The following is a 12076-nucleotide window of genomic DNA, read 5'->3' as shown; positions in this document are numbered from 1 at the left end:
TCCGTTCTATCCACTTCATACGTTCTATCCACTTCATCCGTTCTATCCGCTTCATCCATTCCTTCCATTACAATCTGCTCCATCTATTCTACTTCCACTCGTTCCATCTATAGCATCCGTTCCATTCATTCCAACCAGTACGTTGTCTGTTTCGTCTGCTCCATTCTCTCAGTCGGTTCCACCAGTTCAGGTCAGTGCATCCACTCCAGCTAGCACTCTGTTCCGTCCACTCCAGCTAGTACATCCACTCTGTTCCATCTGTTTCATCTGCTCCATTCGCTCCGTCTGCTCCATCAATTCCATCCGTTCGTTCTGACAAGTTGACTCAGTCTAACCAGCTCTCCGTTCCATCCGTTCCATCTGTTCCATCTGTTACATTTACTCTATCCATTCCATTCACTCAATCAGTTCCATCCGCTCTATCCGTTTCATCCATTCTATCAGTTCTATCTACTCCATCCGTTCCATCCACTCCATCTGTTCCATCTACTCCCTCCACGCAATTCATTCACTCTTTCCATCCATTTCATTCCTTTATCCATTTTATTCATCCACTTGATCCTTTCCACGCGTTTGAAATACTTTTCCAATTCGTCTAATTCATTCGTTCTTTACATTTCATCCATTCGTTATATTTCATCCGGTCCTTACATTTAATCCGTTCCTTACATTTCATCCGTTCCTTACATGTCATCCGTTCCATGCATTTCATCTGTTCAGGATACTTCTTCTATTCCCCACTCTTCTTCTGTTCCCTCCAGTTCTTCTGTTCCATCCAATTCTTCCGTTCCATCCAATTCTTCTTCCGTTCCATCCAATTCTACCATTCCAACCATTTCTTCCGTTCCATTTACTTCTTCCGTTCCATTCACTTCTTCCATTTCATCCACTTCATTCCGGTTCATCTACTTCATTCTAGTTCGTCCACTTCTACAATTCTATCAATTTCTTCTGTTCCACCCACTTCTTCTGACCCATCCACTTCTTCTGTTCAATCCACTTCATCTGTTCCATCCACTTCATCTGTTCATCCATTTCATCCGTTCCATCTGCTTCGTCCATCCCATCCATTTGTCCGTTCCATCCACTTCATCCATTCCATCAGCTTCATCCGTTCCATTCGCTTCATTAGTTTCATCCATTTTGTCAGTTTCATCCACTTCAACTGTTTCATCCACTTCATCCGTTTCATTCACTTCACCCGTTTTATTTACACTGTCCATTTTAGTTTCTGTGTGTTTGATCGGGTCTCTATGCTGGATTGTTATCTTTGTTCAACAACCTTGGGTTTCTGTTTATTGTGGCTGTTTATTCAGTTTGAGATAAGAGTCGATTTTTAAGGGAAGAGCCATGTTTTCAGTAATTTGTGGAAAGACATGAGGTCTTCGGTGAGTCGAATGTGGGGTGGAAGTGAGTTCCACAGAGTGGGGGCCGAGGCTGAGAATGATGATCGACCTAACCTGACTGAATTGGTGTTTGGTATCACTATGAGGCAGGCAGAGCTTGATCTTAGAGTGCGTGGTGGATGGTAGGGTTTTAGCTTGTCCTGACGGTATTGAGGTCCGGTTTTATGCATTGCTCAGTGAGAGATTCATAAGGTTTTGAAGGTCACCCTTCGCCCAATCGGGAGCCAGTGGAGAGTTTTGAGAGCTGGGGAGGTGTGATCTCTTGGGCCAAGTGCTAGTAGCAGTTTGGCTGCAGCATTTTGTGCTCTTTGTAGTTTAGTCAGGTGGTATGCTTGGACACTGAGGTAGAGGGAGTTAGCATAGTACAGTCTTGACATTACAATTGATTGGACAGCGGCGAGTCTATTCCGAAAGGAGAGGTATGGAAAAATGTGCCAAGGAATTTTGAGGTGGTAGTGGCAGGACTTAGAGACATTGTTGACTTGCTGCCAGAGGGTTAGGTCAGAGTCAAGAGTGCATCCAAGATTTTTTACTGAGGTTGAGGTTGTCAAAGGATTGCCCATGGATGATGGCCAGGGTAGAGGGTACAGAAGAAGTTTGGTTTTGCCACACACCATGATTTCAGTTTTGATAGGGTTTAAAAGGAGGTGGTTTGTGGTCATCCAGTCGTCAATGTCAAGGAGGCAGGCAGTGAGGTTGGGCTGGCAGCTGGCTTTTGAGTTCAGGAGTTTTAGGTATAGTTGTGTGTTGCCGGCATAGTTATAGCACAGGATATTGTGGGGGCGGATTATTCATGGGAGGGTGGACATGTAGAGCTTGAACAGGAGGACTGATAGGCACGCTCCTTGTGGAACTCTGGTATTGACTGGTCGGGCTGCGGAAGCAAAGGAGGAGAGGAGGGTTATTTGGTTCCTATTGTTGAGGAAGGATGCTATCCACTTGAGGGCTTTTCCACTGATTCCTAGGGAGTGGAGGCGGTTGAGGAGGATTGAGTGGTTGATTGTGTCAAAGGCAGCAGATTGGTCAAGAAGGATTAGTCTGCAGTGTGTTTTTAAGGTCATCCCAGACTGAGGTAAGTGTGGTTTTGGTTCCGTGTCGGGGTCTGAAATCGGATTGAGCATGGTCTAGGAGGTTGTTGGCTTCTGTTAGGAAAAATTTCTTGATTGTATGTAATTTTCCCTCCATGTGCCAACCCCCAAACTTTTTGCTGTTGTTTTACACCCTGATCTAGACTTTGCCTGAGAAGCTCTCTCTGGGCTTTCGCTCAATTCTTATGGGGAAACTGACATGTCCTTAAGACAGTCAGTACTGGGAGACTTTGTTTCCCTTAGTCCTTTCCTCATGTTGCAGCTTTTGTGCAACATGAAACAAGAGTGCACCGTAGATTACATTACCACGCTCTTGGGTCTCTAGTCTTTCCAAAGGCCCTAGAAACTCTCGCTGGACTTAGTATGATCTGTGCAAGTGTGTCACGGACGGGACTGGTGGCAGCTATCATTTCTCTTGTGTTTTGAACCCTTTAGATGGGGCTGTTGCGCGGGACACGAGGCATCCATTTTGTTCACCCTTGACTCCATCTTTTTAACTAGGCCTCACTGCGATAATACGAAAAGGCTTCTCTCCCCTTAGCAGCCCCGGCACACCGCGCACAGGGCCCCCACCTTTTCTCACTGTTTCTGAAAGTTTCACAGTGCCATTCTCATGCTGGAGCCGGAGGCAATTGCAACAAAAAATAAATGTAACATGTCGCTCTTCCTCTGAGATCACTGTCCTGTGTGTGAACTGGCCTGAGCCAGGCCTTTCAGCTCATTCATCTCCAGAAATTTGCCCGTGCCCCCTCACCCTTGCTGTTGGAAAATTACTGCCAGTATAACCCCTGTGTCCCTGCAAGGTATTCTCTTGATGTACCAGATATGTGACCCTGTCATGAAGCCCACCCCAGCATGCCCTTAGTTAAAATCAGACCTCTGTCACAGTATATTGCCTCCTACAACTAACAAATGTCAACTTTCCCCCCCAAACTCTTTGATATGTCCAAACCCACCCCGCAATCGATGTTATCATATTGGTCAAGACCCTTAACCTGGTACCCCATATAAGTCCCAATATGTAATGGTGCGATTATACAAATATAAGTTATAGGTTTATGATGATTTGTTCAAAGGAGTTGCAATGACTATTATTTAGTGCATGTTTTATTGTAGTGTATTATGTTAGCTTAGTTAGCGGCCACCCTGCCTCACAGCGACCTGACCCTCACCCCCGCTTGGACACAGACAGATGGACCTTGTGACGCTCAACCTCTCGCCAGCCCAGCAGCCAACCACGGAGGAGTAGCACCTATATGCGCCTATACAACACAAGCTTGTGTCCAACCACGATGAACTTTGTAACATTCCTGTTTGACATCACTTATGACATTTTCTGCCCTTATAATCAATTGTAAGTGTATTGTTTGCCAGAGCTCTCTTGGGCAGCAGAGTTCTCTGGATGCCAATTCTTGATAGAAAAAGACTAACTCTCGCAACCTGTTCTCATAGTCTCTTTCCCCATTGGGGTGTGTCTATTTATTTGTATTGCACGTACTAAGACAGGGAGCCTTTACAAAGTTCATAAAAAAAGTTCATAAAAAACACAACTTTTGGCCACTCTCTAGATTGCCTTGATAAAAGTAGATGTAAGAGTCAGTTTCATCATATACGGATGCTGGCAGCAAATCATACTAAAATTAGATACCTTCTACTTAAACTGTGTGAGTGCAACACACCTAGGGCCTGATTCATGGAATATAATTGCGCGTAAAAGAGGCGCTTGCGTGCAAAACGCGCGCAAGCGCCCAATTGTCGATTTATGGTACAAATTGCATGTGGCTTACCGGAGACTTGCGCTGAATCCGCGCGGGTCCAACCCGTCATTGCGACACCACAAACACCTCACGCGGGATGCCCAGCGAAAGGACATACCATCTTGCACAGTCATCTAAAAAGGGTGTGGAACATGTGGAATGGAGAACAACAAGCGTAAATGTTGACATTTCTTGGGATGTACCACAGTAAAATACTCACAACGCCCACACGCATGCTAACAACACATATTTATGGAATCAAATGGTGCTCGCCGGCACGTGGAAAAAGACGCTCTAATCCTGAAACATGTCCACCACGCGAAAGCAGGCGTAAGCGTCACTGCGCACTAAAAACAATGCATAAAAAGGGCCTGCAAAAAACCAACGCGCGTATACAGCTATGATGAGTTTCCCATTTTCTCAGCAGTGATCATGGGACACCGCAGGAAGAGGACAGCCAGGGCATGCATTTTCTTTTACCCAGGACCTGCCTTATTGGGATGCCTGAAGACCAGGTCTATGGCAGGTATAGGTTTCCACCTCATATCATAAGAGATCTGGTCACAGAGTGGGAAGATGACCTCACATCACCCACACTGTGCTCCCAAGCACTGAGCCCCTTGGAAAAGGTGCTCAATGTACTGTATTTTTTGGCCACTGTGTCATTTCAGTGGACAACTGCCATAGTCGGGGGCATTTCACAGGCCACAGAGTCATGCTGCCTGCACCAGGTGTTGGCAATCATGACTGCATGCCCCTCAGTCCGCATGCACATATACATGTACAGAACACCCGCAGAAAGGCAGGCCATGGCCCAGGAATTTTAAGGGGTGGAGCACTTCCATAAAGTGCTTGGTGCCATCGATTGCACCCATGTGGCCTTACGTCCCCCTAGGGCCACAGAGCACATCTATCACAATCGCAAGCACTGGTATTCCATCAACGTGCAGGTTGTATGTGATGCCAAGGGAATCTTTACCTCTGTAGATGCAAACTATCCATGGTCCACCAATGATAGTTTCATATTCAAAATGTCACCCCTACACCGGGCCCTGGAAGCTGGGAGGCATGGCAACACATGGCTCATTGGTGAGAACAAATGGCCCTGCAAATGCATGCATGTCTCACACAGAAAAAAACACACCACTGACAAACCATCTCACCTCCACAGGGGACAGTGCCTACCCTCTGAACACCTACATTATGACACCAATATGGAACCCCACCATGCCACCCCAGGTAAGATACAAGGCAGCCCATATTGCAACTAGGCCATAGCGGAGCATACATTTGGAGTGCTAAATTCATGCTTCCGCTCCCTTGACCACTCTGGTGGTGAGCTGCTATATGCACCACCAGTAGTGTGCAGGATCATTGTGGCAGAATGTGTCCTGCACAGCGTTGCAACATGGCGTGGTGCACAGGTGGACATGATGGTGCCCCCTCATCCCCAACCACAAACATGGCAGCTGCACATGGGAGGGGAAAGGGTACGTGGCGAGGCAGCCCGTACCCAGCTTGCGGCACCATTTTTCACCTAAAATCCAACCCCTGCTGAGTGCACAAAGCCCTGGCACATTCCAGGTTACAATCGATGATGACAAAGCGGCAATCATCTGTCCCAACCTTAGAAGGGCTACATTGTGTGCATCCCTTAATACTAAAAGTATCTCAATCAGGTGTGCACAAAAGGAACACATGGAAGATGGAGTATGCCACTAACACCATGATAAGGTACACATCTAAATACTGGTATGTCACCTAAATCCTCCCACACTTCAAATCACCTGGTTGACAATGTCCAAACTGAGAAATAAATGGCCAACACGTAACACCACTGTCACAAAGCGCTCAACAATCAACAGAACAAGTTCAGAAATAACTCACTCTCACTCATCAATGTAATAATGTACACAGGAACATCAATTGGCCAGTACAACATACCAGAAACACAGGACCCAAGAGTGAATCCATCTGACCGTGACCATACATAATTGCACATGTGCCTCAATGTGTCGTGACATGCACATGGCACCCTTGTATATTTGTGTGGCACTGCTAACCAAAGGGGGCAGGGAAGTGCATACAGCAGGAAGGCTGACAATAATGGAGATAGTCAAGCCAATACACCCGGAGGGAGGAGGTGCAGGGTGCACGTCAACACCCACATGTGTGGAAATAAAAATAAAAAAACTCCCTGGGTTAATGTGTTCCAAGGCTACCAGGGATCGGGAGACCTGTCTCTGCTGTCGCCATCCTCTGGTGTTGCATCAGAATGTGGTAGTGGTAAGGGAGGATCACCACGTTTAGCCCTGGGCCTCCATGGCAGTGCCCATGCGGGACTGAGATGCTTGCATCTACAACATGATAGCTCGGAGGTCTCCATGCCACACCTCATGGGATGCACGGAGTTCCTCCGTGATGGTATGAGTCATCAGTTCATTCTGCTGTTCAGACCATCTACTGCTGGATGACTCTAGTGCAGCCAGTGTAGTCCTGAGGGACCTATACTCTAACCTCGGGGCTTCCCTGTGGCCCAACCCTCTGCAGCCATAAATGCGCGCAGAGCCCTCAGTTCTGCCCATCAGCTCCTGTTGCTGTCAACCATGTTCAGACTGTGAGAGTGGCATATGGACCGCAATGCCTGCTGCTGGTGCCTCACCTGTCTTGCTGGAGGTATCATGGAGCTGGCCACCCTATCCATGTCCTGAGCCAACATCTCATATGAAGCAGTCTGTTGTTGTGCAACAGCATACATGGACTGCTCCCACACATTATGGCCAGCTAACACACAGCCACCGCATTGGCGGACCCCACACCTGCCTGGGACAAGGTAACCTGGACCTTGATGTGATGCCGCTGTCTGTGGCTGTAGGACTGCATTCCTCCATTGAGCAGATGGTCCAGGAACAGGAGTCAATACTTTGGAGCATGACCCTGCAGCCGTATCCACCACAGACAGACGTGCCAACACTGACTGGCCCTGTGAGGGGTCGTCCCTCTCTCCAGACATTTGGGATGCAACAGCACACACAGTTGAAGCACTCACCTGCAACAGCACAGAGGTATACATATCCATTTCACCACCAGAGCCAAAGGCTTCCTCTGAGGCATACTCAGACTTAGTCAGGGCCACGATGGCCTGTAGCACAAGTGGATCTTCATGGGCTACCACACCAGGTCCTCCACTGGTGGTTGGTCATTGCTCAGTATCCTGTTTCTCTTCCACCTACTCCGCATCCAGTGCCTCATCACCTGCACATGGACAGAAAAATACATAAAGAGCCATGTAAATAGCATAGCCCACACACATAGGCATCACAGTTTCATTTTTTGGTAAAATATTTTGGGAGGCATTAGACTGTGCTCCAGTTTTTATATATAGCTATTCTTTTGTGTGTCATTTCGTGGATTGTTTTTTCATGTTTTTGTTATGCATTTGGGACAATGGACCTCTTATACATGTACATAGTTTTCATCTTTTAGGATCCTTTTGTGTTCACCATGATGGAATGGATTTCTTTTAATTCTGGTTTTAATTTTGAGAGTCATTTAAGGACATGGACCGCATTTTTGAGCTTGACATATATTTTTTTGTGACCTTGGTTTTTTCATTTTGGACATGCTTACTTTTTTTGGTGATTTCATTTTATTTATTTTCAGGAAATTATTGTGATATTTATACTTGTTTTAATATATTTTTTTTATTTTTAAGTGGTGTTTGGACTTTGATGTTGTGCAAGTTTGACTCTTCCTTACTCTGTTCTGTGTCCCTGATGATTACCAATCTGGTTTATGTGTGTGCACACAGGCATGCATGTGTCATGTTTGACATACATTCGCATGGGGCATGTCCTGGTGTGCATGACCAGTGGATGGGTGTTAAGGTGGAGTTGGAGTGTGCACTGTGTGGTGGTCTTTGATTTCACATATGCAGCATATCTGTGTCTTGGTCTACAGTGTTTTTGGGGGGTTGGTGGGTTGGGTGAGTGATGGGAGTGTGTAATTTTGAAATTTTTGGAACAGGATTTGCTTGATGCAGTGTAAGTGCCTTCAAAAAAGGGTTTGACACATGGACAGACAAATGCTGCAGTATATGTCGTTAGGTAACGGTATGTTTGCCATGTACAAAATCATGACTTCAGTCATTCCTGTGTTCTTGTGCTTTTGGTACTCCTGTGCCCTGATGAGGTCCTGAGGAACTCTGCTATGGTCAGCTGTGTACCCTCTGAACTTGTCATAAGGTCCCCTTGCATGGCACTTGCACACCGGCACTGGCTCACAGGCATGCACAATCTTTAGACAGTTTTATGTATGCCAACAGACACCTACCGACATTTTTCGACTCCTGTTTTCACTTAGGCTTGGAATTGACACTGGCTGGGTGTTTTTCTTGAGGTGTCCTTCACATGTGCAGAACTGCCACCTCTGCAACCACATTTCATCTATCAACACTTCCCAGACACAGGCACCCTCTCAATGTCACCTGCCCAGACACATTTCTAGCGTCTGTCTTCACTCAGTTCCCCCCCCGGCACTCTTTCACCCTTGCACACATGTGTACATGTGCATTGCGAAATAAATGTGATTTGATTGGATGTTATGTCATGTACCTCACACATGGGAAGGTCACTCATGTGTTTATGGGGTAACAGGTTCATGTGATGTGTTCTCATTGAGACTCATGCCATGATACGCCAGGCAAATTTCTCTTAATGTGACACAAATCAAGGATGCTTTGAATTCTGTCACGGTGTGTGTATTTGTACATGTGTTTTTTTACATTACTTCATCACATGACATGCAGGGCCGCTCTTTGGCATACACTTTTGTGATGTGTATGTTGGGATGTGGTTGCAGTCAGCAATTGCATGTGATTACACTGATGCGGGTGGGACAGGTGTATGGCTTTTTTGTTGTTTGCTGTATGTTTTGTGGACAGGAGGTTGATGGTGGTGTCAATACATGGCATGCAAGTTCACAGACACACCATCGACGGAATGTAGGTGTGTTCTTATGGCAGCATCTAGCATGCAGGTGTTGTCCAGTATACAGGGCCTGCCTGCAGGTTGCCGTGATGGGGGTTTCCCATGACATGGGGCCTGCCTGCAGGTTGCCGTGATGGGTGATGGGAGGTGGGGGCATCCCATGTGGTAGGGCTGCCTCCGGAGTTTGGTCACAGGCGATGGGGGCGTCCCTTGTGGTGAGGGCTGCCTGCAGGGTGTGGTCACGGGTGATGGGGATGTCCCATGTGTTGTGGGCTGCCTGGGGGGTATGGTCACGGGTGATGGGGTTGGGGGGTCCCTTGTGGTGAGGGCTGCCTGTGGGGTGTGTTCATGGGTGATGGGGGCTGGAGGGGGCCCCTTGTGGTGTGTGCTGCCTGCGGTGTGTGGTCATGGGTGATGGGGCTGGGAGGGTCCCTTGTGGTCTGGGCTGCCTGCGGGTGTGGTAACATGTGATGGGGGATGGGGGATCCCTTGTGGTGTGGGCTGCCTGCGGGTTGTGATCACGGGTGATGGGGCTGGGGAGGTCCCTTGTGGTGTGGGGTGCCTGAGGGGTGTTGTCACGGGTTATGGGGATGTCCCATGTTTTGTGGGCTGCCATGGGGTGTGGTCATGGGTGATGGGGCTGGGGTTTCCCTTCTGGTGAGGGCTGCCTACAAGGTGTGATCACAGGTGATGGGGGATGGGGGTGGTCCCTTGTGGTGTGGGCTGCCTGCAGGGTTTGGTCACGGGTGATGGGGGTGTCCCATGTGATGTGGGCTGCCTGTGGGGTGTGGTCATGGGTGATGGTGGCTGGTAGGATCCCTTGTGGTGTGGGCTGCATGCGGGGTGTGATCACGGGTGATGGGGCTGGGGAGGTCCCTTGTGGTGTGGGGTACCTGCGGGGTGTGGTCACGGGTGATGGGGCTGTGAGGGGGTCCCTTGTGGTGTGGGCTGCATGCTCGATGTGGTCGCAGGTGATGGGGCTTGGGGGGATCCCTTGTGGTGTGGGCTGCCTGTGGTGTGTGGTCACAGGTGATGGGGGCTGGGCTGTGGCCTTCCCGTCAGCAGGGATCTGCTTCGAGTGGATTTGTGCATGTATTGCAGGGGAAACTCAGCACATATCCCATCCGCACCACAGCCAAATCGCGTGGAAACTCTGCATGTATCCCATCCGCACACCAGCCAAATCAGGTGGAAACTCAGCGCGTACCAAGTCCGAACCTCAACAAATCGCGTGGGATATCAGCACGTACCCCTTCCGCACGCCAGCCAAATTGCATGGAAACTCTGTGTGTACTCAGTCCGCACACTAGCCAAATCTCGTGGAAACTCAGTGCATACCCCGTCCGCACCAAGTTTTCACGCAATTTGGCTGGGTGGGCTGTATGCTGGACCAGGGATGGCGCGGGGACTTGCGCCATGTTAGGCATTTCACTAGCTTTTTACTGTGTGTGGGGGCGTGTTGGGAGCATTACTGGCGCTGCTTGATGTTCCTTGCGCCACAGCTAGTGAGGGTTGGGAAAATTCATCAATACATGTGCCGTGCAATTGTTTCTTTGCCCCATGGCTGGTGTATGCATGGCTCACGCTCCTTCTCGGGCGTGCAGCGCTTGTGCCTTTTCTGCGCTGGATTCCATGAATCGGGCCCCAAATATGTAATGTAGAAAGTTTAGTTTATGCAATGCAAATGATAAATATGATGCCTTTAAAAGAGTATGTCTATGTAGATGAACCACTTACAGGAAGTGGAAATGATGATCTGATGCTTTCAAAGGATCAGATATCTCAACAGTATTAAAGAGGTATTGCAATGTTTGAGTTGTCTTTGATGTCTTGGGTGTTAGTCTTAGCAGTGCATGGTGGTGATGCGAGTTATGGTTGCTTAGCTTACCATAACTTGTGAATTTCTGAGGTTTTTTGGCTTTACTTGTAACCATAACATCCCTTTAAAAAAGTGTTTTCAATGAATTTCATAGGTTTTTATCAGTGCAACTTAACCATAATGTCCCTTTAACAAAGTTTGTTCATTACATTTCATGGGGTTTTACCAGTGCACGCTAATATCCTATAACTTATTAATTTTATACTTACCCCAATAGAGCAACATTTTTGTCCTATTTACAAAGTTCCCCTTTAAAACTCTGCAATTACGTCTATCATCATTTTTAACACTTCTATACACTTTTCACAACTTTTTCCACTGTTTTTGCATCCGTTGACTTTAGCGAACGTCTGACGTCATTGCGGACCTCCCGGACAGAGTCATGTGACCGCACGCTCATCACGTGCGGCATGATGATGTGTTCGCAAATGCATCACTGTTAGGGAGAATTCTCAAGAATGTGCTAATTTCCCTTACCTTGTGAGACCCCCAGCAACTTTGCTGGATTTCTAGGATTTTGATTTTTAACTGGAAAGACTGTGAGCCTATTTTTCCCACTCTTTCATGTATTTTGATGTGTGTTTTACTTTTGTGTTCTTTGGATATGGAGTTTTAAAACAACTCCATATGTATTATTGGTATGATCCCAAAGCGCTGGTAAATTGAACGCCCTCAGGAACCGTAGTTTAAGTCAGTAGAGAGAGAGAGGGTCATAAGGTGTGTGGGTGCACCGGATATGCGTGCAGCCGGTGTGACAGTTGCATGATAGGTGCTTCTTAACAGTAGGTGTGGTGGTGGGGAGGTCAGTTGTATGTGTTCATTCTGGAGGGTCGACACCCAGACTGATTTCTGGCTGCGTTAGGCCTGAGGAGACGCTTAAGCTAGTGGTGTGTGCTCAGCTAGCTGTGTTTAATTAGGATGATGAGGAGTATGTGGCGTGTGTTAGTGTGAGAACAGC

The sequence above is a fragment of the Ambystoma mexicanum genome, chromosome 12 (genome assembly GCF_040938575.1).
Source record: "Ambystoma mexicanum isolate Mex_15411 chromosome 12, UKY_AmexF1_1, whole genome shotgun sequence".
NCBI lineage: Eukaryota > Metazoa > Chordata > Amphibia > Caudata > Ambystomatidae > Ambystoma > Ambystoma mexicanum.
The sequence above is the reverse complement of the archived record's forward strand: the minus strand, read 5'-3'. Positions refer to the sequence as shown.